This window comes from Dermacentor variabilis, chromosome 3 (assembly GCF_050947875.1).
Source record: "Dermacentor variabilis isolate Ectoservices chromosome 3, ASM5094787v1, whole genome shotgun sequence".
NCBI lineage: Eukaryota > Metazoa > Arthropoda > Arachnida > Ixodida > Ixodidae > Dermacentor > Dermacentor variabilis.
This window is the reverse complement of record NC_134570.1, coordinates 49,225,050-49,249,486: the sequence shown is the minus strand read 5'-3', so window position 1 is coordinate 49,249,486 and position 24,437 is coordinate 49,225,050. Positions and strand designations below refer to the sequence as shown.

General features: G+C 47.9%; 1 protein-coding gene and 1 long non-coding RNA gene across 4 annotated transcripts in view; one reads left to right on the top strand and one right to left on the bottom strand.

Annotated features, from left to right (window-relative positions):
* Positions 1 to 24,437, bottom strand: part of LOC142575567 (uncharacterized) — a 365,001-nt gene that overhangs the window by 85,198 nt on the left and 255,366 nt on the right. The gene's annotated exons all lie outside the window — the stretch shown is intronic.
* On the top strand, positions 1,007 to 15,896 carry LOC142575551 (uncharacterized). 2 transcript variants are annotated; one of them, XR_012826667.1, is made up of 3 exons: positions 1,007 to 2,634; positions 4,746 to 4,814; positions 14,466 to 15,896. It is a non-coding gene; the product is annotated as an uncharacterized LOC142575551 (long non-coding RNA). The 2 variants fall into 2 exon arrangements; XR_012826666.1 differs by having other exon boundaries at positions 4,599 to 4,814.

Below are 24,437 nucleotides of genomic sequence, written 5' to 3'. Positions count from 1 at the left end.
GCGCATTTGCAAAACCAATACGTTTGATAAGACGCAGTGGTTATCATAATTTCACTACACATGTATTAAGCTGACATATGTGGTTCAGATACAGATACCTGTATGCGGACTTGCACGACGTTGATGCGGAGATTAGGATAATTATGACACCCGTAAGGAAGAGGCAGCTGACGGCCGTAAGCTGTTGCGTTCTTTTCGCCAAATTACCCGGCCTGGTAGTGCTCTAAAGATGCTGTATAAAAGTGACACGCGGTGACAGGGAATTTATGTTTAGCAGCCGACTGTACGTTTTGTAGCTTAGGTCTTCTTTCTTGTGCGTCTGTGCTACCCTTATTAATGAGCCATTTCTTGACTATGTTCTTGACTATGTAACCGCGTTTGTGTGGATCCGTAGATGTGTGCTTTTTGTTGTACTTGTAAAATGCAAATAAAATATTTTCAAGCTTACTCAATCTTTGGTGTGTGCGTTTATTCCAGTCGAGGCCATCGTGCCACCTGGAAACCGCACTCTGTCAGTAGCCCTACACGAAATGCAACAGCTGGAGCGCGGCGGCACAACTCGGGGTAACGGCGGCGTAATAAACGAAAAACCGCTCGGGATGCCCTTAAAAGTCAGTTCAGAGTGTGCCTTAACTCGATATGACTCAGCGCTACATATATTCTGCTGCGCCTTGATCGTGCTCCCGCCAGTTTGGTTGCTGTGTGGCAAACGTAGCGCCTACATACGTATGTAGGCGCTACTTTTGCCACACAGCAACCTAACTGGCGGGAGCACGATCGATGCGCATTAGCCAGAACCCAGTAGGTAAAGCGACCATACTGTGCAAAACCCCGTTTCCGTTTCCTGTTGTACAGCGCCACCCGTGGTCACATACTTTAGTTCACGACGCCACCGCTACGCTTATTTCCGTAGCACTGTGGAAGGTACAGTTTCCCTTCTCTAAGTTTGTATAGGTGTTCTGTGGCCTGACCGCCAATACGGTCGCAGCCGCTCCCGGTCGCGCATTTACATTCGCTCGCCTGTGCAGCCGGTCGACTGCAGCGCCGCCCCCGCGGCACCAACGGGAACTATATATCTAGGTAACTTTTCGCCCTAGGGGAGCGTAGGTCCCTAGGTGTCGTGTAAAAAACGCACCTAGCTCCTGAAACGCCCTAGTCCCCATGCGCTCGCTCGCGCGGGGCCCATAGAAATATACCATAGCGCAGATAGTATGTGGTAGTATCAGCATGTATCAGTGGTAGTATTGTTTGTGCCAACTCGCCGGAGTAGCAGAGTAGGCGGTTCATTGTGCGTGCACGCAAGCAGCACGACCACGAACGAAGCGATATAAGGTGGAACGGCGCGTTTTACGGCAATTGAAGTTGTGTGTGTGTGACGCGCTTGGTGTGTGCAAAGAGCAATTTAGTTGTGCGTGTGACGAATGTGTATGCGCAAATAGCACGACCACGAACGAAGATGGAACATCGCGTTTTGGCGTGCGCAAACAGCAATCGAGTTGCGTGTGTGACGCGTTCGTTCGCGCAAACAGCACGACCACGAACGAAGCGATGCAACGTGGAACAGCGCGTTTTGCGCAATCTAGTTGTGTGTGTGTGCGTGGCGCGTTTGTGGTGTGTAAAGACCACGACGACGATCGTCTTCTAACTGCGCCAGAGCAAACCGATTGTTGGATTCTACATAGGTATTGAACGGGCGTTAAACCTAGAGAAACACGGGATTGCGACGCGACTAGCCGCGATGTATAGCACTGTACATGTACGTACGTAAGTTTACTGCACAGACTTAATTCGGAGTGAAGGGACACGCCACGAGTGATTTGTATGTGGAGGTTAACTCATACGTGCATTAATTAGCGGCGGTATAGGAAAAAAAAAAGGGGGGGCGGGAGCGGAGGGAGGCGGGATTGCTGAGACAGGTGCTCGAAAGCGTTTCCACGCATGTTTTGTCGGTGTACTCGATGAACTAAATGCCGCTTTAAAGAAATTGTGACGAAATGTTGGCATGTGCGTAGTGGCACAGTTTAAATGTGTCGGAGAGTAAATCCGAAAAGAACCGAAGCATACCATGTGTAAAAAATGTGTGAAAACTACAGCTGCAAGCTTATGTTATGCAGCATTGACCGATGTCGAGATATTGTTCTCATGAACGTAGCATCCATCGCCTTTGCACGCATGTGCTGGCTTCGGCGCACTATCATCAAGGCATTGATCAAGGTTAATAAAACTACCCGCAAAGAGTGCGTCGCCCTGGTGTCGGTTTCGGTTCTCAACAGTTTGTAAATTGTGCTTTTTGTTGGCGATTCTCTAGACAAGGGATGAAAACGAAAACTGGCAATTAAAATAAGCAACACGTAGAATATTTTAAACGAAAAACTGTTTCAACATTTCTTTATGTAACTCTAATTCTAAGGCTCTAAGCGCCACCTATTTCCGGTAGTCAAAATGTGCCATGGCGGCTTCCTGTCAATTGGATATGAGCGTAGCATGGGAGCTTCAATGGTACATCTCAGCTTTTTTGGTTATCCCCAGCTGTTCCTTATATTTCCTCGTAATAACTCTTTCTTGTACCCAATAGAATACCGAATATGAATCGTATAGAAGCTCAGAGGCTGCACCTGTCATTCACATAGACAGGTAAGGTAGCTGTTCGCGACCACTTTCAACTCATCTGGGACGTACATAATTTTTTTGTTATTTATGCATGCTTAGGCATCATTTTTCACGCCGCCTGAAGTTCTCGCTAAAAGTACGCTTTAAATGCACTGCACGCCTTAAATTGACACCCATCTAACGTGTTTGAGCCGTTATTTATAGCCCATATTTTGCGGACTACGATTTTAACCTCATGCGCACTACCGCCCGTTTGTTCTGTTGCGCTCGCGATATCAATGTTTTTAGATCCAGAAGGCTGCTTCCGCATGAGAAAAGAGACTCGCCGTGTTAGATTGTACACATGGAAAGCGAACGCTGTGACACATTCTTTAAATTGGCCGACTTTGCAAGCGGTGGCATCATTGCCGTCGTCGAAGTGTATATACAGGCACACTATAATAGAGACATACGTATTTACAGTGCCAAATGAACAATTTGGTGTTTCGTCCCTTGGCGCTCTCCTGCTCGGCCTGACAGGCAGGTGTCACGCAGTGCGTTGCACTGAAAGCGCATGAGCATACCGCGAAATCTACGCGAGCGTTTTTATAGACAAATGCTCGAAGATTTCTATCACCAGCTGCCACTTGAAAGTGCGTTTAGCTAGCAGGCCAGCAGTGTAGTGTCTGCGCTTTCAAGCATACACTTGATCATACGAAGATAATGAGACAAAGTGTAAACACATGAATGACAGATTCACTATTTCTTGACACTCGTAAATCCTCAAACCTGCCAATTGTTCGTTGGTGCGTGAAAAAATGGAATTTTGTGATGTTTAAAGGCAGACATTGGTTCATCCAAACGTGGCTTTGCCTAGGCCGTCGCATTGTATGAATGAATTATCAAATGCATGGGCATTGGAGCAATGAGGTGATGTAGTTGAAAAATGCACCTTTGTTCTCTTTTCACTTTGCCTCATGGTATGCTGTCTCAAGTTTAGCCATTGTCAAAACAGCAATTTCGACTGGCACAGCAACACTCATCTGAATGGCATCTGTCAATGTCGTAAGTTGTCATTGCTCCTTTCAGCACATATGTTGCATGGTCTTTGACATCTTCAGCACGACCTAAATGTGTTTCACAGCTGTGATTGCCGCAGTGCATATAGAAGCAACGAAGTGATCCCAAATAGTTTTGCAGAATAACTGAAATGTGGGCAAGTTCATTCGGATTCATGATTATGGCAGATTTGAACCCAACACTGTGTAACACTACTACACAGACTGGCGTTTCGGGTAGTTGAGACAAGAGTCTTATTAAAACCTCGTTGAGATTTGACAAACTGTTAGCTAGGTGGGATAAAGTAATTGTGATTCAGAATGGTAGCCTCAACATTGAGCACAAGGCAAGAGGTGAGTTTTTTATTGTGATAATTTTCTACAAGCATGCACATTAGCGTTACAGTAGTACAAGCATCTTTGTAGCACATCCTTCCCTGTATAAAAAGGGTCATGTTGCTTACTGCTTAGCTGGTGTTATGCATTGTCCACTTCTATGGTGTTGATGCCCAGGATCTCTACAAAACGGAACCTCTTCGGTACAGTCGTGTGGCTGCTTGTGTTCGTCTCCCCTAGCCAGAGGCATGAAGGGGGGTTCACGGTCACTGACCAAGTCTGATGTATAACCCGACGTTTTGGAACTACACACGGGTTCCTTGTTCACTGAGTAGGACAGGAAATCGTCGTCACTTATGTAGCCAGCATGTGACGTAATGAACATGTGTAAATGGCAGGCATAGTCCCTGGTGTCCGGTTCATCGTAGCTGGCGTCAATTGAACGATTAGCAATTCTAGCAGCCGCCAGGATGACATGTTCTTTTCTTTGGCAACAACAGTGGCATTGTCCCAGTCAATCTTGTGACTATGTTCCTGCGCATGCTCGGCAAATAATAGTCGTGTGACTATTATTTCTTAGATCACGTTTTTTTTTTCGTTTCCATGCCTGACCAGCCGAACTTTCATCGAACCCTTGATTATGCAGCCAGAGGCAGTGGCACTCGTTGTGTCCTGTTTGAGATGAATGGTCTTTTTGTCCGTGTCTATCCACTATCACCTGGGCTTATCTCCTGGCTGCTGAAGTGTGCCTGCATTTTCCAGGTCAACTACTCGGACATTAATGTCTGGATACAAATTGGGTAGATCTTGTATGCCATGCCCAACATCAGAGTAAGTTTTCTGTTTCTGCTTGCACTTTTGCTCATGCACTTTCATTTTCCTCGGGTCCGGGAGTTGTGGAAAGAAGCTGTTTGCAGTAGCTGGAAGTGTAGTCCTAAGCCTTTGCACTAGCGAGGAGCTATTTTTCAGAAGGCTCAGTCTATAATCGTATGTCTTGTAGGCATCACCTGACGTCTCAAGGGAGTTCTTGGATAAGTTTATGGTGGCTTCTGTGAGATCATTGCGCTGTTGGTAGCGTGGACTGCACGCCATTTGTTGGAATTCTTATGAATTCTGCAAACAGCGAGCTGCGCCCTTTTGGAAGCTACAGTTTGTTGCGGTTCACGACCACTACACTATTGCACGCCTTGTGAAAACAAAGAGGCATTGAGTCGCAACCACAGGTCCTGTCAAACTAGCCAGTACTAGCTCAGGATACCCTTACTAGTATTTTGTGACGATGAGCCACCACACCCCTCCAATAGAAAATATGTCCATAGTGAACTTCTGTAACAGCTTTTCTCGGAATCCCAATTGCAGGAGTGTCACCCTTCTCTTAGCCCTGTGGTGCTAGCATGTACGACATGACTTGAAGACATTTGCTGTTTGTATGTATTTATGATGCAGCACTTTGTCATCTTGATAGGAATTTTTTGATTTCAAAGTGGCCTTCAAGTGAGAAGTGCTGGGTGGGTAAGCTCCTGTAGCTTCTTGGGCGCGATGGTTTTATTGCAAAAATATCAACATGTCTTGGACTACATTGTCCTTGTAAAGCCAGAATTCTTTCAGAGTTTGTAACACCTTGTCCAGCTCTTTCGAGTGAAAATGCAAAGTTGGCAGCAGCATTAATCTAGCACTTGTTCTTTCTTCAATTGTTGTAAAGAAGGTGGGGAGAGGCAGCATGCATAGCCTTCAATCTTGGTAGGCCCTTGTGGTGCCTGTTATTCTCCTTCACATGAGAACTTCACAGTGTATCAGCTGCGGGAAAGTCTTTGCCTAAGATGTACATTATGCCTCATAATGCATCAATCATGTGCTCATTTTATAGATTGGGAAACAGATTGTTGCCCCATTTATAGAATTTATCTCGAGCTTGCAAGAAAGAAAGCACTTCTTTCTATATCTGGGCATAGCCAGGCATTCTGTCTCTGCAAAATATCTTGAGGCGTATCTAGTAACATGTTGCCCATCGTCTTGCTTTTGGCTGAGCACTGCAACTAGACCACAGCACAAAGCATCAGCTGTGATTAGCAGCTGGTCTCTCATTTTGAGGAGCACCAACCAAGCACTGGATCTGAAGAAAGTATTTCTTTCCATTTTAAGAATTCTGGAACCTGTGTGGGTTCCAGACAAACCATGCTTTGAAAACAGCATGCTGGACAATGGGTGTAGTGTTTGCATGTTAGGAGCGAATAAACCTAGATAGGTGGTCATGCCCATTAGCAGCAGTATTTCTGGAGGATGGTCTTGGCATGTCTGTGACAGCTTTGAGCTTGTTTTCGTTCATGTGCCCCAAGTAGGATGTTATTGTGATGCCAAACTTACATTTCTCTTTGTGGATGGCAGCTCTTGCACAGTGGGTGCCCTCAAATGTACTGCAGAGTTCGTTGTGTTCATGTTTAGTTGAGCACCAACTGATAACCTCTACCATATGACAAGCAACCCATATAAGTTCTGGATGAATATCATTCATATACCATTGTGTTTGATCTGGGGCACACCAGATACCAAATCGCATGAGCAGTTAAAGCGAAACCAACGGAACGGTGCTGTAAAGGTGGTCAAGAACTTTCTGTAATTTTGAGGGATTTGCCAAAACCCTGAATTTGGGCATCAATTTTTCATACACCAAGCTGTGACTTGTAGTATCTGAAGGGTATGGTCTACTGCAGGAATTGGCTCATAGGGCTTGCTTGTTCAGTTTTTGTGTAATCCATAAAAGTGTGGAGTTATGGCTTCGTCACCATAAGCATGCACCAAGGAGTTGGCTCTGTCATAGCTGTCGTAAAACCAGTCTTAAACCTGGAGAAGTTTGGCTTTCGTATTCTATAAAAGCAGCCATACAAAACAGTGAAATATTAGTGCACAGGACACAGGCTCCAGTGTCAACATTGTCATGCAAGCTGCGCAAAGTATTTGAGGATGCGGCTTTGAATCTCCACAACCATTAACATTCTCAATCTGTCTAAGCACTCGACTTCAGCTTCACAATCACCTCTGTGACCTATTTAGCAAATTTATTTGGAAATAGCAGCATTCTGCCTGATGCACGAGATGGAACTTTATGTTGTGCTAGTCGCCTTACACACTGACCACAGTAACTTGGAGATCACCACCTTCTCGAAATGTCACGAACCACATTGTTTTCAGGGTGAGACAAGCAATCGTGTCTAATTATCATCTGTGACAAAAAATAACTGATGCCTGTGGCAAGGTGCCATTCAAGTGGTTGAGTTCCTCCAGGAGGTAGGGGGTGATACGAGTGAGAACCCTCAAAAGCCAATTATGGCCTTAGCCAAGCAGCCCCAGGTGACATAGTAAAGCGTTTTGGGCACAATGTCATTAGGCACCACCCTATATAATTTATTTGCTTCCACAACATCGGCATGGCTCGCGAATGTCCGGTGGTAAATTTCTGAAGCCACATCAACCTCGATGTAGTATCCCTAGTTCCAAATACTTCAATCTGCATGCCACTATGTATGGTGGGGGTTACTGGGAAGGAGAATAACGAACAGCTACACATAGATAAAAACTCCCTAAAGGCTGTTATTGTGGAAGGACTGCCCAACATCAACACACGCTATATGATACAAGAATGTTGCTGCTATCAAAGATGAATTCAGTCAGTAATTGAGGATGAAGATAGTTTTACTCAATAGCCTTATAAAAAATGGTAAAGAAAAGCTAATAAATTTGTAACATGTTTTCAATCTTGTCTGAAAAAAAAATCATTAGTATGTCTTCAAATATCTCGCGCAGCCGGTAATCCTGTTCTACTTCTTCATGACCTTCAGGTACGCTAGAGAAGTCTTTCTCATCATTGGGCTAAAAAATGTAGTTGAGCAAAAGGAGTAGACCTAGGTGGCTGACAGGATGGCTCTTCTTTAAGTGCTGTGCGTAGAAGAAAAAAACATGCAAACATCTTCAACACTGTAATGGGCACTAACTGTTAGGGATGAAACATGAAAAACCCTAAGGAAAAGATTTAGGTTTGGTGGATATGTAGAAAATACACAGACTAAAGACAGTGAAGGACAACGAAAAATGTTTGTGTAAGCTTCTTCACCAATGCGTTTGTTGCCTGTAGACAACACCAGGCAGAACTCGGAAAGCGACCTTCACCCCAAGTCGACGTCAATTCTGCGTGCAATTTGTGCATATTGACACAAAGGTGTGGGGCTCCTGCACTGCAGAACAGCGCGCGCAAAGGTCGGCGTCACGAAAGATAATAAAGTGCGTAAGCTGCACACTCTTGTTCTGCCCCACCATTAAAGAGAAGCATACATTTTGCACGACTCTGTCTCCAATCTATGTTACATTTTTCGGCGGAGGTGTGGGGTACATGCTACCACTCGCAGATCGAACGCCGTCTACAAGCCCAGTACGAAGTCTGGTCAAGCTGACTCCCGTGCAGGTACGGAAAGCTGTCGACTTCAAGGACTGCCACCTGAGCACGAGCCTCTACGCAATCAAGTCAGAAGGATGAATACATTGGTTCCACCTTCTTCATCGACCGCCCCGACCGAGGTCGTCCTCAACCAGCGACGAATCCCCACGTCCTTCCATGGGGACACCTTTGAGGATGTAGAGGACTGGCTCGATCACTTTGAGCGTGTCGCAGAATTCAACGTCTGGACTACAGAGCGCAAACTACGCAACACCTACTTTGCCCTCGAGGACTATGCACGGACCTGGTTTGAGAACCGTGAGGCAGGGCCCTATCGACATGGGACGAATTCCGACGGCAGCTAATCAGCACATACGCCAGCTTCGATCGCAAGGAGCGAGCTGAATCTGCAATGCAGGCGAGAGTACAGAGGCCGAACGAAAGCGTCGCAATGTTTCTCAAAGGTATGTGCCGACTTTTCCGACGCGCAGATCCGTCCATGCCAGAAGAAAAGAAGCTAAGGAATTTGATACGCAGTGTCGAGCAAGAGTTATTCGGTGCCCTAATACGCAACCCACCAAATATTGTTGCAGAGTTTTTTAAGCCGTATCGATGGAAAAGGCACTGCAGCAGCGAACAAGGCAGAACCGCGACGTGTCGACCCTATCGCGTGATTCTCTCGCTATATCCCTGGACAATATTAATCCCTTGTGGGAGCTCCTTAGGCTTATCGTTCGAGAGGAGCTTCGAAAGCTTCAGGTGGCTCCAGCATCGGTACAGCGACCTGCTCTGTCTGAGGTCGTCCGGGAGGAAATCAGGCAGGCAGTCCAAGTCCCAGAGCGAAGCAAGACACCACAGCACAAGATACGGCAGCCACAACCTCGCATGTCGTATACAGAAGCTGCACGAAGTTCGTTGTCCCCGATTTTTCGCGATGTGAGCGACGTCCTGGACCTTCTTGGTGTGCGCGCCGTTGAACAAGACACTCGCCTCGTTACACGCCATTCATGGCTGAAACACACCCACCCCACAAGAGCGACGTATGGCGCTCCGCAGACCGGAGGCCCTTGTGTTTTCATTGCGGTGAAGCCGATCACCTCTACAGGGCGTGTCCCTACCGACTGGGCTGGGCTCCGTGAATTTTCACTGAATGCGTCGTGCCCGTGCAATGGTGAATGCGCCCTGGAGATTGACGCATACCTCGTTTGCTTTTCCCCACGATTCTGTGAACCCCGGTCACCGTCACCCGCCCGAAACAGGTCTTCCAGCCCCCTATTCAAGCTGAGAGCAACGAGATGTCGCTCACTCAGCCCAGCCTCCCGGGAAAACCGAGTCCAACGACCTGCGGAGGAAGAGGCCGCTGATGTTGCGAACGCTGAAGATCCTCCACTGCAAGGACCGCGATATGACGTAATTGAGACGCAAAGAAAGCAGTGTAGTTCCGTACCAGTTACCACAGATGACCACGAGGTCATGGCGTTAATCGAAACGGGTGCGGACACGTCTGTTATGAGCCAGAATCTCGCGCGTATACTGAACAAAGTTTCGACGCAATGGACCGAAACTCAGATTCGTACTGCAGGAGGTCATCTCATAACTCCAATGGGCCGGTGCACGGCACGAGTCAACATTCGGGGCTTCACGTACATCGGCGACTTCGTCAATCTTCCTGAATGTTCAAAGGACCTTATACTCGGCATGGATTTCCTTCAGGCGAACGGTCCATCATCGACCTGCAAGAGTCTAGAGTCAGCTTCACTACTACGCAAGCCATAGCGAACAGTAATGACAACGACCGTGACATCGCGCTTCGCGTAACTGACGATCACATCACGTTGCGACCCAAGAGCAGCATGCTTACCCTTGTCCAATGCGACATGGAGGACGCCGCCGAAGGAATTGCTGAGGCAAACATGCCCCTGCTTCTTGAGCGCCACATTTGTATAGCCAGAGGGCTTCTTCAGGTGCAAAACAAATGTTCAGTCATTTTGCTAACAAACTTTAGCAACGATTATCGGCGTGTACCGCGAGGAACAACATGGCCGAACTGAGCTCATTTCTTCACGAAATCACTAACGTTACTGACATTGCCACATTGGAAACCGCATCGTCTCAGCAGTCTGGGTTCCCCAGCCTAAAAGAACGGATTCACGTTAACGTCGCTCTGCCAGACCATCAGAAAGACCGTCTACTGAGTCTCGCGAATGAATTTGTAGACTGTTTTTCAACGTCATCCAAAGTGCGGCGCAAGTGTATCACAAAACACCGCATTATTACGGACGAGTCTGCATGTCCTGTCCGTCAGCATCCTTACAGAGATGCTCCAAGACGACGTGATCCAGCCATCCACCAGCCCGTGGGCCTCCCCTGTAGTGTTAGAAAGAAAGACAACACACTATGCTTCTGTGAAGATTACAGAAAGTTGAACCGTGTCACCAAGCGTGATGTTTATTCATTGCCACGCATCGACGACGCATCGGATCGTCTACAACATGCCAAGCTTCTTTCTTTGTTGGATCTTAAATCAGGATATTGGCTAATCGAAGTTGATGAACAGGATCGTGAAAAAACAGCATTTGTGACACCTGATAGGCTGTATGAGTTCAAAATTCTCCCCTTCGGTCTCTGTTCCGCACCTGCCACCTTTCAGCGGACGATGGATACCGTGCTTGCTGAACTCAAATGGCAAACCTGCGTCGTATACTTAAACAATGTCGTTGTGTTCTCGAGCACGTTTGACGAACATCTCGCATGACTCGAGGGTGTCCTGCGATCCATACTGCCAGCCTCACCATCAAGCCTGAAAAACGCTACTTCGGGTTCCAAGAGCTCAAATTTTTTGGCCATGTCGTTGGTCCTCAAGGCGTCCGACCAGACCCCGACAAGTTAGCTGCCGTCGCTGAGTTTTCACCACTCACAGACAAGAAGGCTGTCCAACGCTTCCTTAGTTTGTGCGCATATTATGGGCGCTTCGTCAAGGGCTTCTCGAGAATTGCTGAGCCTCTAACAGGGCTTACATGCGATGATGCGCCTTTCATTTGGGCAGACGAGCAGCAGCAATCGTTCAATGAAATGCGCAAGCGTTTGCAAGAGGCCCCGATACTTGCTCATTTCAACGAAGACGCTGACACTGAAATCCATACTGATGCCAGCAATGAGAGTCTCGGTGCTTGTGCAGTGGCAAGCTGGTGCGGAACGACCCGTTGCTTATGCAAGCCGCAGTCTCACCAAGTCTGAGAAAAACTACTCAACCACTGAAAAAGAATGCTTAACGGTTGTGTGGGCAATTGGTAAATTCCGACCCTACTTGTACGGTAGACCCTTTAACGCTGTGAGCGATCAACCACGCCCTGTGCTGGCTTGCCAACCTCAAGGATCCTTCAGGCAAACTAGCCCATTGGAGCCCTCACTTACAAGAATATGATATTACAGTTGTCTACCGATCTGGCAGGAAGCACAGTGACGCCGACTGTTTGTCACGTGCACCACTCCCTACGACTTCATTGGACCCTGACCATGACATGCCATTTGTCGCCGTTATCGACGCCATAAAGATGGTTGAGCACCAGCACGCTGACGCTGAGCTGCTGCCGTGGATCAAACACCTCCAAGGAGTTGAAGGTGTTTTACCCTGCTTGCTCATGTGCGGCTTATCATCATACTACTTGCACAACAACGTCCTTTACAGGAAAAACTGCGGAAGCGGCCCCAATACGTACCTCCTTGTCGTGCCGTCGGCGCTACGCCACAACATTTTGCGAGCCTGCCATCATGAGCCATGCGCGGGACACCTGGGATTCGCCAAGACTTTAGGCAAGGATACGACAGAAATATTACTGGCCCCGGCCATATTCTTCTGTGCAACGGTACATGAAGACCTGCCATGATTGTCAGTGCCGCAAGAAAGCACCAGTTAAACCGACTGGCTTTCTCCATCCTGTGGACCTTCCTCAAGCACCGTTCCAACAAATAGGAATGGATCTACTTGGGTCATTCCCAGTGACCTCTTCGCGCAACAGATGGATAGTCGTCGCTACCGACTACTTAACCCGGTACGCCGAAACCGAAGCTATTTCGCAAGTAAATTTATATGAAGCGGCCAAGTTCTTTGTACGCCGCATCGTCCTACGACATGGTGCACCATCTGTTCTCATCACTGACCGCGTTACAGCATTTACAGCGGAACTTATGCAGGATGTTCTCCAGCTGACGCATAGCTTTCACCGCAAGAACACTGCATATCACCCTCAAACCAATGGATTAATGGAACGTCTGAACAGAACACTGGCTGATATGCTCTCCACGTATGTCGACGTAGAGCACAAGACGTGGGACGCGATCTTGCCCTATGTGACTTTCGGGTATAACGCTGCTGTACAGGAGACTACATAGCTTACGCTGTTCGAACTTGTGTAGGCGCCACGTCAGGTCAACACTTGACGCCATGCTACCTATGGCTGATAATAGCCCGACCAGCGAACACGCAGAAGAGTTCGTACAAAGAGCCGAAGAGGCACGCCAGCTTGCTCGGCATCGTATCCGGAGCCAACAGCATACCGCCACCCTTCGATACAACCAGGGTCGTTGCGACATCCATTACAATACCGGCGGCTGCGTGTGGGTCTGGACGCCCGTCCGCCACCATGGACTCTCAGAAAAGTTGATCCGCTAGTATTTTGGTCCCTACAAGGTTACACGCCGCCTCAGTGACGTGACCTACGAAGTGGTCCCCTGCAGTTCTGAGCCCAGTTCACTACGTCGTCGTCCTCCCGCTGAAGTTGTTCGTGTAGTGCGCATGAAACCCTACTATACGCATACCTGAATGCTGAGATGCACCTGAGGAGCTCCATTTCTTATGTAGCTGAAAGAGCTTTTTGAACCGAGACGGTCGCTCTTCTCATGGGAGGCAATTGACACAAAGATGTGGGGCTCCCGCACCGCAGGACGGCGCACGCAAAGGTCGGTGCCACTAAAGACGATGAAGTGCGTAAGCTGCACGCTCTTGTTCTGGCCCGCCATTAAAGAGAAGCGTATATCTTGCAAGACTCTTGTCTCCCATCTACGTTACAATGTAATCGTTGTCGGGTGTAAAATTAAGCTTTATATTGCATGTTTTACACATTACTCATCTGATGCCTTAGCAGCGAAGGTTTTTCCTCTGCCTTTCTTGTAAAAACATTTTGGGAAGTGCCCACGTGCATCTACTTTTATTTATTTTTTTTTGTCCATGGCACATGTGCTGTTGGCCTGGAACTGATTCACAATGGTATTAACAGCCATAGCGTTCAGGGCCCCGTGTCGCTGAAAATCCAGCAGTGGTGTTGGCGACTTTTTCCATATGAGAAAATTTATCCCGAACCATGCATCCCGATTCGTGCAGGCCCTCCACGTGGCATATAGGCGTTACTGAACTAATTAAAATTCTCAAAGTATAATGTGTCAAAATTTCATAAAGTATGGCTTGCACACAACTTTGAGACATGATAGCGTTGGATTGTAATTTGAATATGCGAGAAAACATCATTCTGTTGCGCGGAAACTCAAACACAAACCCCTTTTCCAGCTGCCATTTCAGGTATGTCTTAGGAGTGGCATGCCCCAGAAAGCTCGCCTTCGCGCATAGCGTTTGCCACCAGCATTTCAAGGGAAACATTACAGAAGCATAAGCTGCAGTTGCCCGGAAGCGTGAGAAGCAGCCAGGGATCTTTTAATGCTATCGTGTTCCACTCTTAAAGGCGCAGCTTAAGTGTCCTCCAACCTTTTTTTTTTTTCGCTGTTTGGGGACTGCCTTCTTGAAGGTGTTGCTTCGTTTCCTTTCTGCTGTAGGGTGAATGCAATATCTGCTTTGAACAACAGCAAAGCCACGTTTTGATTGCACTTGATGCTGGCCGCACTAGCGCGGCATCTCTCCTATCCAACAGTTCACTATGATGTTATCACTGAAATAGAATACACAGGACATCTTCGTGTACCACCTCATCTACCTCGAAGTAATATGCCATAGCTCTATGATCATATCCTTAACATCCACTACTTTCTTGGATTCATTTCAGATAGCTGGAATGTACAGACTAAAAAAGCTCGGAAGCGCTTGCACTCTTTGGAGAATTTTGTATGAGCATTTTCAGGCTGTTCTGGTGACAATAAAAAATACTGGCTCTCCTGTAATCGAGAATAGATGTAAGCATGAAATGGCTGCCGACAAAGCAGATTGATTGTAGATGTTACTAGCCACAATCTTAAAATGGGTGTAGCGCACATTCGCAATGGCACACCCCACCCCCCCGCATCACGCAACTGTACACTGGTCCATATGGAAGCAAGTTCCCTGTCAAAGACAGAACCCCATTGCAAGTCTCGTCTAGGTCCACCATATGCGCCGTGGACCTCGCGGACTGCTGGCATTGAAAAGAGCACAAGCAACTGTGTCTCAGTGCCAAAAAATGAGAAGTGTACAGTGCCTTGTATCTGCCTCTGAACGTTGCTATTAGAAGTGACAAATAAAACTTCAGCATACTAGAAGTTACAGCTTGAGTGATATTGTGAGCAAATATTTAGAACTCAAAAGCAATATTTTTTAACATGTTTGGGAAGTAACTAGCATATGTATTGCAGTCTTGACTGTTTGCCCGGATGAGCTGGTTTGAGTGCCAGGATAATGGCTCTGGTTTTTGGTTCATTGAAGGTGGCTGACAACAGGAGCTAAAAGCATTTCATGCTTAAAATGTCTGCAGCAGCGGCACTGTTCGGTTAGTCAAGGACCTCATTTCATGGCCCTCATTCTGACACCTTCGAACACTGTTTCTGCCTTTGTAACGCTTCCTAGAATTTGTCCTTCAAATTCTTGTGTGAAAGAACCATGCATCAATTTTGGCATATTTGTCAAACTGTACGAGCAGAATTGCTGCTGATTTCATAAATACAACCTGTAAATCAATACAGCAGAATTGTTAGTTGAAATATGTAATCCAAATCAAGGAGCCATTCTCAAGACGATGTTCCCGCTGGCACTAATGCGTGTCATTCCTGGCGTTGGTGAAATCTTTATTCTACATTATAAAGCATGAAACGTTCGCACATGCTCTTATTTCCTTGTTTTTTGGGCTTTGCTGTTTCAAGGAGCTTTGCCCTTTGAGTGGCAGCAGCCTGATTGACATAACTTCTGACTCACGTATTTAACATTTTTGCACGGATTGGTCAAGGAGTAGCCAGATTTTGAGAAGTACATCTTTAGCAGAGTCTATAGGTGCCGGCTTTTGGTGTGGAGAGACAAGCAGCTTCATAGCTTCCCTCCTGTCTCTTGTCATTGTGTCAGCAAACTGAAATGAAAACTCTCGAAACAGTATATTTGTTAATGAGGAATCTTTGCAAGGCACATTGTGAAGCACATGCCGATGAATTGCTTCAACCTTTTACATTAAACAAATTATGCCATGTGCTGTCAAGAGGCAAATAAAGCTGTTTGCTTTAAAAATTAACAATAATCTCCACAGTTTGTGAAGTGATTGAGATATTGTTACCCAGTACCTTCAACAAAGATGTTATGGGAAACAGTGCAAGGAACTAGCATACTTACACTAATTGCATGTATTTGGCGAAGTTGTGTGGGAGACAAGATAGCCAACCAATTTTCCTTTAATGCATGTGAGCTTTGTCATCTTCATGGTGTAATGTAATCTTTTCAGGTAGCAGATAAAGAATGTGTGGCAACATGAAATGGCCTTTGATGACACAGGCGAGTAGTGGATGCCACACTTCAGTTCTAATTAAAGTTACATCAGCACAGAGCATGTATGCTACGACCAAGTTGGGTCCATACTTTGGATTACCGTGTACAGTGTCACTCTCTTCTGCATTGCAGAAGATGGAAGCCAGTGTTTCTTTGCTGTTGCTATTTCAATTTAGTATATTTTCATGTTTTCATGCTCTGCAATATACAGCCAGAGGTTGCACGGTCTTGAAATAAAGACTACTTTTTGTGTTTTCAAGATAAAATTTTAGCTATAATAAACGGAATTTCCAAAAAAACAAATTTTATGTTTGGCCTGCCTTCTTTTGGGTGATCAGACATGGGAGCTATTGAGGCATCATGGCTCATACGTGCTGCCTTTATGCTTGAGAGGTGTGTGCACAATGCTCCTTACATGTTGAAAAAAAAAATGGAGACCATCCATAATTGGTCTTGGGTTGCTTTCTTAGCCACAAGTGCTATCTGAAAATATAGCTGCTTTTTGTTACTCTTTCTGGCGGTGCGTTTTAGATACATAAAAATTATGATGGACGTGCATGTTCAGTGTGATTGCAGGAACGAAAAACTTTACTGAAAGATCCTTTGCAAGAGATGCAAGTGCTTGCCCATTTCATGAAAAAAAAGGCTTTGTTTTCATTGTATACAGTAATCTAATGGTCAGGCAGACTTGATCACAAAAGCAAAGAGAGAAATTCAAAGCCTGCTGACCACATCGTAACTGTCTAGTGCATAGACAACACTTGCACGTTGGCCAACAGCATGGGAAAGGAGAAAGAGATTGCCATGAAGCACATGTGGTGAAAAGGAGAATGAAGCAAAAATTGGTAGCATTCAGAAAAAGCTAGATATTCTTGATGAGAAAACTGAAACATTGGACAAATAAATAATAGCAAACTTTATCAAGTCTTACCGCCGTATTCAGCAATACATATTGAAGCTCATGCTTGACTTGATATAAATGACGCATGGTGTGAACGCGCCCAAAATGCTCATTGCGTTTCTTTTGGTGTGTTCATGACAGGCGTCATTTAAATCGAGTCAAGCATGGGCTTCAAGTTAAGATGCATTTATGAATACGGGGGTTCGTGTTGCGGCATGGTGAGGCTCTCTGGAATGAAGACTTCATGAATTAGAGAATAGATGTGCCCGTGAGAACCTACTTTTACGTGTTATCGCAGACATCTGAATCACAGGAGCAGTCTGAAGCATGTGATAGGTTTGTGAAGACTTTCCGAGAAACGTGCATGGGTTTTCTCTGCAACAGTTTGCTACAATCGGGGGTATGACTCATTTTACATTTCCTGATCACCTTGCATATTTCCGCACAATGCTTTCGTCATTACTGTTCAGTGGTTCAGTGGCACTGAAAAGGCAATACAGGCATGAATGTCAAAAGAGGCACTTGTAGGCAGGGTAAATGCAAGATTACCTTGTTTACATGTCCATAGTTTGTGCTTACAAAGAAGGCAGAAGAAGGATGCCAGGAAAAAAAGCATTTCGTCTGAGGTTCCTCTCATTATGAAGCTGTTTACAATGATGAGAGCTAAACACAAAAAGTGTGGTCCTAATGAATGGACACATTCTCCCAGTTGCAATTCATAGTTTAAGATATTGAGGGACTTCAATCGCACTTCAAAAAGAAGTCCATGATCAATAAACAGTGCAGGAAGGCAGTATAACAGTTTTCATTGACAGTGAATTGGCCCTAGGATATGATCCAGTTTGCATCTTCAATAAAATGGCTATTGATTGGCTACTATTGACCTGTACAATAAGTGCAGCACGCAGTACCATTTATGCCTTGGGCCTCACTTATGCCATGTCAAAATTGCGGAAATACAACAGATTCATAAAACCAGCTCTCTTTATCACCTTATCTTAGGGAGGTACTTGTGAATGTTACAGTGCAGAGCACGAACATTTCCTTAGGAGAAACCTTCCAGTTATTTATGAATTATATGGGAGAGGTTCATTACCTCTTGAAAACTGTTCTGCATAACACTCTTGCTTCTTCACACATCTATCATGATCCGTCAAATACGGGATAAGTTGGGTGCTGCAGATAAATGGTTCCTGCAGAGCCTAAAGCTACAGCATCAATAGGTAGCTAAATTTTCATTCTTCAAGTTTGGTCCAGTTCTCTGAAACATAGACATAGAACTGAAACTGTTCAATCTGAGTACCAATATTAAATGTGTTATTTTGGGGCTTCAATGATTTGCTGAAGTTGATGGAAAGTGAAGGACTGTATAAAAAACATGGCTGTAAGGTCAGCTATCATCTTCTGCGCATAAACTTTCAGATATTGCACTAAATATAATCTAAAACACATGAAAAGTTTTTATACATTAAAGTACAGCCACACTGGATCACGCTAGCATCATTATCATATGTCACTGGTGTGGCACTTCAACACAATGTGGGAACTACCATGGCTCGTACAATGCTCCGAAGGATACATTGCAATAGCGCAACTATGCTCAATGGCATTTGAACTGTTTCTTGCAATTTACAACTTCTAGCCATGCACTTATTCATTTATGACTTGGATAGTCGTGAAGCCTAAGTGCTTTTCTACCTAGCAATACTGCAAGCTTGTCTGCTGACACTAGCTGCACAAAAGAGCAACAGTAGCTTGTGCTCCAGCAGAACTTGAGGGCGGATTACAAGTCCTTGCCACACTATAGATGAGAAATATGAACATACTCCCAAGCTTCAATATCTTAGCCGGTGTAAAGCTGCAATACAGGTACTGCACTCCCTTAATTGCACTGCTTACAGCTGTCAAACTATACCTCTGGTGCTATGCACATTTTGGGGATGGCAAGAAGTTCCACTAGACAAGGTATCAACCACACAGGCATTTAAAACATTGAGTTAAGGGTGTTTAAGACTGACTAAACACAATTTGCCACTTGGCTTGGATCTCGATTCCTTTCCCCTCTAGTGTCATTGACTGAAGAGCCACAACAGGAGTAGAGTAGCAATGCTTTGTTGTCTTGCCTGTTTACTAATAGCAAGAAACTACGCTCTAGCACTGTAGCATAATCAAAGAACAAAAGGTTAAGTGCAAGCTTGATCAACCAGCTCTCCAGTAGTCTGGGCCCCACGTCAGAGGGTATCGTCGTATGGTGTCAGGACTACAAAAGTGCATGAAGACTACTGGAGGCTGCAGTTTCAGTAGAAGGTAGGGGATAACCCCTAATTAAGGGTAAGCCTTTGCTTTTGACAATGATCGGCCAAATTTAATCACGATTTCCCACTTCTCCGCCGGTGCAGAAATGCCATCGTCCTTTTAAGATTGACCACATTACAAAAACGTACGTACGTACGTACAGTCCTATACACTGCGGCTGGTCGCGTCGCAATCCCGTGTTTCTCTAGTTTTAACGCCCGCGCAGTACGTATGTAGTACTCAACAATCGGTTTGCTCTGGCGCAGTTTTAGAAGACGAGATCGTCGTCGTGCTCTTTGCGCATCACAAACGCGTGACACACACGCACGCACGCACACACACACAACTCGATTGTCCAACACGCGCTGTTCCACCTTGCATCGCTTCGTTCGTGGTCGTGCTATTTGCGCGAACAAACGCGTCACACACGCAACTCGACTGCTCTGCGCACACCAAACGCCAAAACGCGATATTCCACCTTCGTTCGTGGTCGTGCTATACACACCACCCATCCACACACACACACACAGCTTCGATTGCCGTAAAATCCGCTGTTCCACCTTGGTATCGCTTCGTTCGTGGTCGCGCTGCTTGCGTGCACGCGCAATGAAACTCCCACCCTGTTGCTCCGGCGAGTTGGCACAAACCCTGCGCTAGCGCATATTTCTATGGGCCCCGTGGCGCGCGCATGGGGACTAGGGCGTTTCAGGAGCTAGGCGCGTTTTTTACACAACAACTAGGGACCTAGACTCCCCTAGGGCGAAAAGTTACCTAGATATATAGTCCCCTTTGGTGCCGCGGGGGCGGCGCTGCAGTCGACCGGCTGCACAGGCGAACGAATGTAAACGCGCCTCCCGGTCCAGGGGCAGATCCAGGTCTCGTGGCCGCTCCAGCGGTCGCACCAGGAGCCACTCCGTCTCCAGGGCCAGGTCGAGGTCAGGATCTCTGTTGCGATCCAGATCCAGGTCCAGATCCGCTTCCAGGGGCCTCCCGGGTTCCAGAACCCAGCCGGCATCCGGGCCTCAGCCCGCCTCCACACGTTGCGGAAAGCAGCCGGCCCTTCTTTGGGCCGATCTGGTACGACGCAAGCCCGGCGCCAATACCCAGGCTGCTCCGACATCTCGTAGCAACCCGCCCACAGAGCAAGCTAGAGACGCGGAAGTCATTCCCTTACGCAAAGAAAACGACGACCTCAAGAACACGATCAAGACACGAGTTAGCGAAATGGCAGAGATTAGGAAACTCGTTTCGAATGTGTCGGGTAACGGTGCATCAGTCATGGCCACCGAGACTCCAATCCCAGCTCCGGTAGACGGTACTGCGACGTCCTCCAAACGCAGGGCAGTACTCAAACAAACATGTGAATCGGGAGCGCTGTCTGCAGAAGTCAGCGAGATTAAGCAAAGTCTCATTGGGCTGGCAGATGGCCTCAAACAGGTCACCGCTAGCGTCGCTTGCCTCAGTGATAACGTTCGCCAAATTCAGGTTGCGCTCGGGGACCCCAACAGGGGCCTCGGAGCTCTCGCAGATCGCATCGACGCCATTGAGGCGCGAATGGCTTCATCCGCCTCCGTCGTACAACCGCTAACCGTTCCCGCCATACTAAAGGAAGCTATATTTCATTATCCCAGCAGCGCGGCGACAGGAGGACCCATTCTTTGCGCAGGCCTAACTGCCCCGTTAGGTGGTAGTCCGTCAGGTCAACCATAATGGATAGATTCAAAGAAAGTTTTCGCATTTGGCAATGGAACTGCAGAGGGTATTCTAACAAAAAAGCCCCTCTGCAGCAGTTTTTCAGGTCTTTCTCTGCGAAACCTCAGGTCATTGCTCTCCAGGAAACATAAATCTCCGCCGCCTCGCTTCAGGGATACAGGGCCGTGTCGGGCCAGCCCGGGGGGCGAGGGATTTGCACCTTGATCGATAAACGGCTAACTCATATCACCCACGACCTCAAGCTGGCAAGGAGTAGAATCGAATATGTCATGGTTGAGATCCTGCTCGACGTTCCGCAGCGGAATCAGCGCAGAAACAGCGTGTTCGTCCTCAATGTATATAGCAACCCGAGAGACTCGCGCCAGCAGTTCAAGACCATTCTCAAGAAGGCGACCGACTTGGCCGGACCTCGACCCTTCGTCGTCGTCGGAGACTTCACCGCACCATATGGCGTCTGGGGTTACGTCTACGACACTACCAAGGGGCGAAACCTGTGGCAAGACGCCAACGAGATGGACCTCACTCTAGTCACTGACAAGAATTTTCCTACGCGCATTGGCAACTCCATCACCCGGGACTCGACACCCGACCTCGCCTTCGTGAGAAACGTCGAGGAGGTGGGTTGTGAGAACATCGCCATGGAGTTCGGCAGTGACCACTACATTCTCGAGACCAACTTCAAGGTGTCTCGGAGTAGGGTCAGGGAATTCACGTTCATCGATTGGGACCATTTTCGCAAGATTCGTGACGAACACGGGAGAGCCAGGGCACCCGCCACTCTTGAAGAATAGTGAAGGCATCCGGAACGACGCTTCCGCGGCCACCAAGAAAGTGGAAACAGATCTCGACGTCGAGCGGATGGACAGCGGACTCGCCCACCTGGCCGAGGCCAAAACCGCCATGCTCCGCCGATGGAAGGGTCAAAGGCTCAATCGCAGACTCCGAAAGAAGATTTCGGAGCTCAACAAGGTCATCGAAGACCACTGCAAGGCGCTATGCCAGCAGCAGTGGGACGAGCTCTGCGAATCCATCGACGGACAGATGCGCAACGGCAAATCCTGGGGTATGCTGAAGCACCTTCTCGATGAAAGCGGCTCGAAGTCAAATCAAAGGCATACGTTGGCCCGGGGGGCCCTTCACGAAGCCACCAGGTCTAACACGGTCGATGAACTTGTCGCAAAACTCATACAGAAGTACCTGCCTGTCCGTCGAGACGTAGATCCATCGACCCAACTCCCGGACTACCGAGGCCCTGCACGCCCCAAGCTGGATGAAGACTTCTCCATTGCCGAGGTCAGACAGGCCATCTTCGCGCTCAACCGCAAGTCTGCGCCGGGTCCGGACGGAGTCACCAACAGAATGTTGAGAAACCTCGAAGACACGTCGATTGTCTTTCTGACCGACAAGATAAACGAGTCCTGGAAGAGCGGCATTGTACCTGCAGAATGGAAGACTGCCTGCACGGTGCTCATTCCCAAGCCCGGCAAGGCCCCGAACATCGAAAACTTGAGGCCGATTTCTCTGACCTCCTGCGTCGGCAAGGTCATGGAGCGCGTCGTCCTCAACAGGCTTAACGGGTACCTCGAAGACAACGAGGTTTACACGTACAACATGATCGGCTTCCGCGCCGGACTCTCAACGCAGGATGCCATGACACTAATCAAGCATCAGATTGTGGATGGCCATTCCAGAGATGTCAAGGCTCTGCTCGGTCTGGACCTCGAGAAAGCTTTCGACAACGTGCTCCACAGCTTCATCCTCAAGACCATTTCAGACCTGGGTCTCGGTTCCCGATTCCACAACTACGTCAGCCCTTTCTAACTGACAGGAAGGCCAATCTTCGCATTGGAGACTTCCGCTCCGAAGATGTGTGCACGCCTCAGGGCGTCGTCATCTCCCCAACATTGTTTAACATCTGTATGATTGGTCTTTCCGACAGGTTGGCGCGCGTCGAGGACGTCAAGCACGCCATTTACGCCGATGACATCAACATATGGTGCTCCCGCGGCTGCGATGGCAGAGTCGAAGAAGCCATGCAGGAGGCGATTGACGTGATCGAGGAGTATCTCCGCCCCACCGGACTTCGATGCTCCCCCGCCAAGTCGGAGCTGCTACTTTACAGAAAAGAGAAGGGAGGCAGACCCAAAAATTCGAAGCAGTCTCTGAAAGCAGCATCAGACTTCGCACTTGTGACGGGGGGGGGGGGTGGTTGATACCCAGGGTCGACGTTATTCGGGTCCTGGGCGTGTTTGTCGAATGCAACGGCGGAAACGGAACTGTTCTCCGCAAGATTATCGCAAAGACGGACAACGCTTTCCGCCTCGTTCGCAGAATCGCAAACCGGCATCGAGGCATGAAGGAAAGCAATCTGCTCAGGCTGATCAATGCCTTCGTACTCTGCCACTTCACGTACACGATTTCTATGCACAACTGGCTCAGAGCGGAGCGAGACAAGCTCAACGTTCTTATCCGCAAAATAGTCAAGAGGGCTCTTGGGCTACCCATCAGGACCCATACCGAGGATCTCTTGAAGCTGGGGGTACATAACACCGCCGAGGAGATTGCCGAAGCCCAAGAACACACGCAACTCAGTCGCCTGGCCACCACAGCGGCAGGTAAACGCATCCTCGAAGAGCTGGGTTACCACCCTGCGGAATTCTCGATGGACAGTACCCCGATCCCTAGGTGCATTCGAGACAAGTTCGTAGTGGCCCCTGTGCCCCGAAACGTCCATCCCGTCCACAACGAGGGCAGACGCAAGGAGCAGCAGCCATCCTCAAACAGATGATCAAGCGACACGACATTAGCGCAAGCTTCGTCGACGCGGCGGGGTACAGTGACGGGAAGACCTTTGCCGTCGCTGTGGTCGACTCGAGCGGAAACGTTTCCAATAGCGCTTCGATTCGCACTTCAGACCCCGGAGTCGCCGAGCAAGTCGCCATCGCCCTCGCCCTCCTAGACGGTCGTGGGTCCGAAATCTATAGTGATTCCAAAACGGCAGTTAGGGCTTTTCAAAAGGGTTGCATCGCCAAGGAAGCTGTTCGTCTTCTTAGCGGCTCGAGTCCACATGCTCTCACAAACGTTTCCCGCTCCCGTAGGATCGGTCGAGGGTGCTCCCCCGAACCTCAATGAGTCTGCCCACGAGGCTGCACGTGACCTCACCGACCGCGCTTCCTCTATAAGGAGCACTGACTCCCCTCCTCTCTACGGTCACAGGGACGCTCCCGCTACTCACAACGAAACTATTAAATATTTCTACATGTCCAGAAGGGTCTTTCCACCCCCTCACCCCAAGTTGAATAGGACGCAAGCCGTTTCGCTTAGGCTCCTACAGACGAGCACATATCCGTGCCTGTCCGCTCTCCACGAGGCTTACCCCGACGTGTA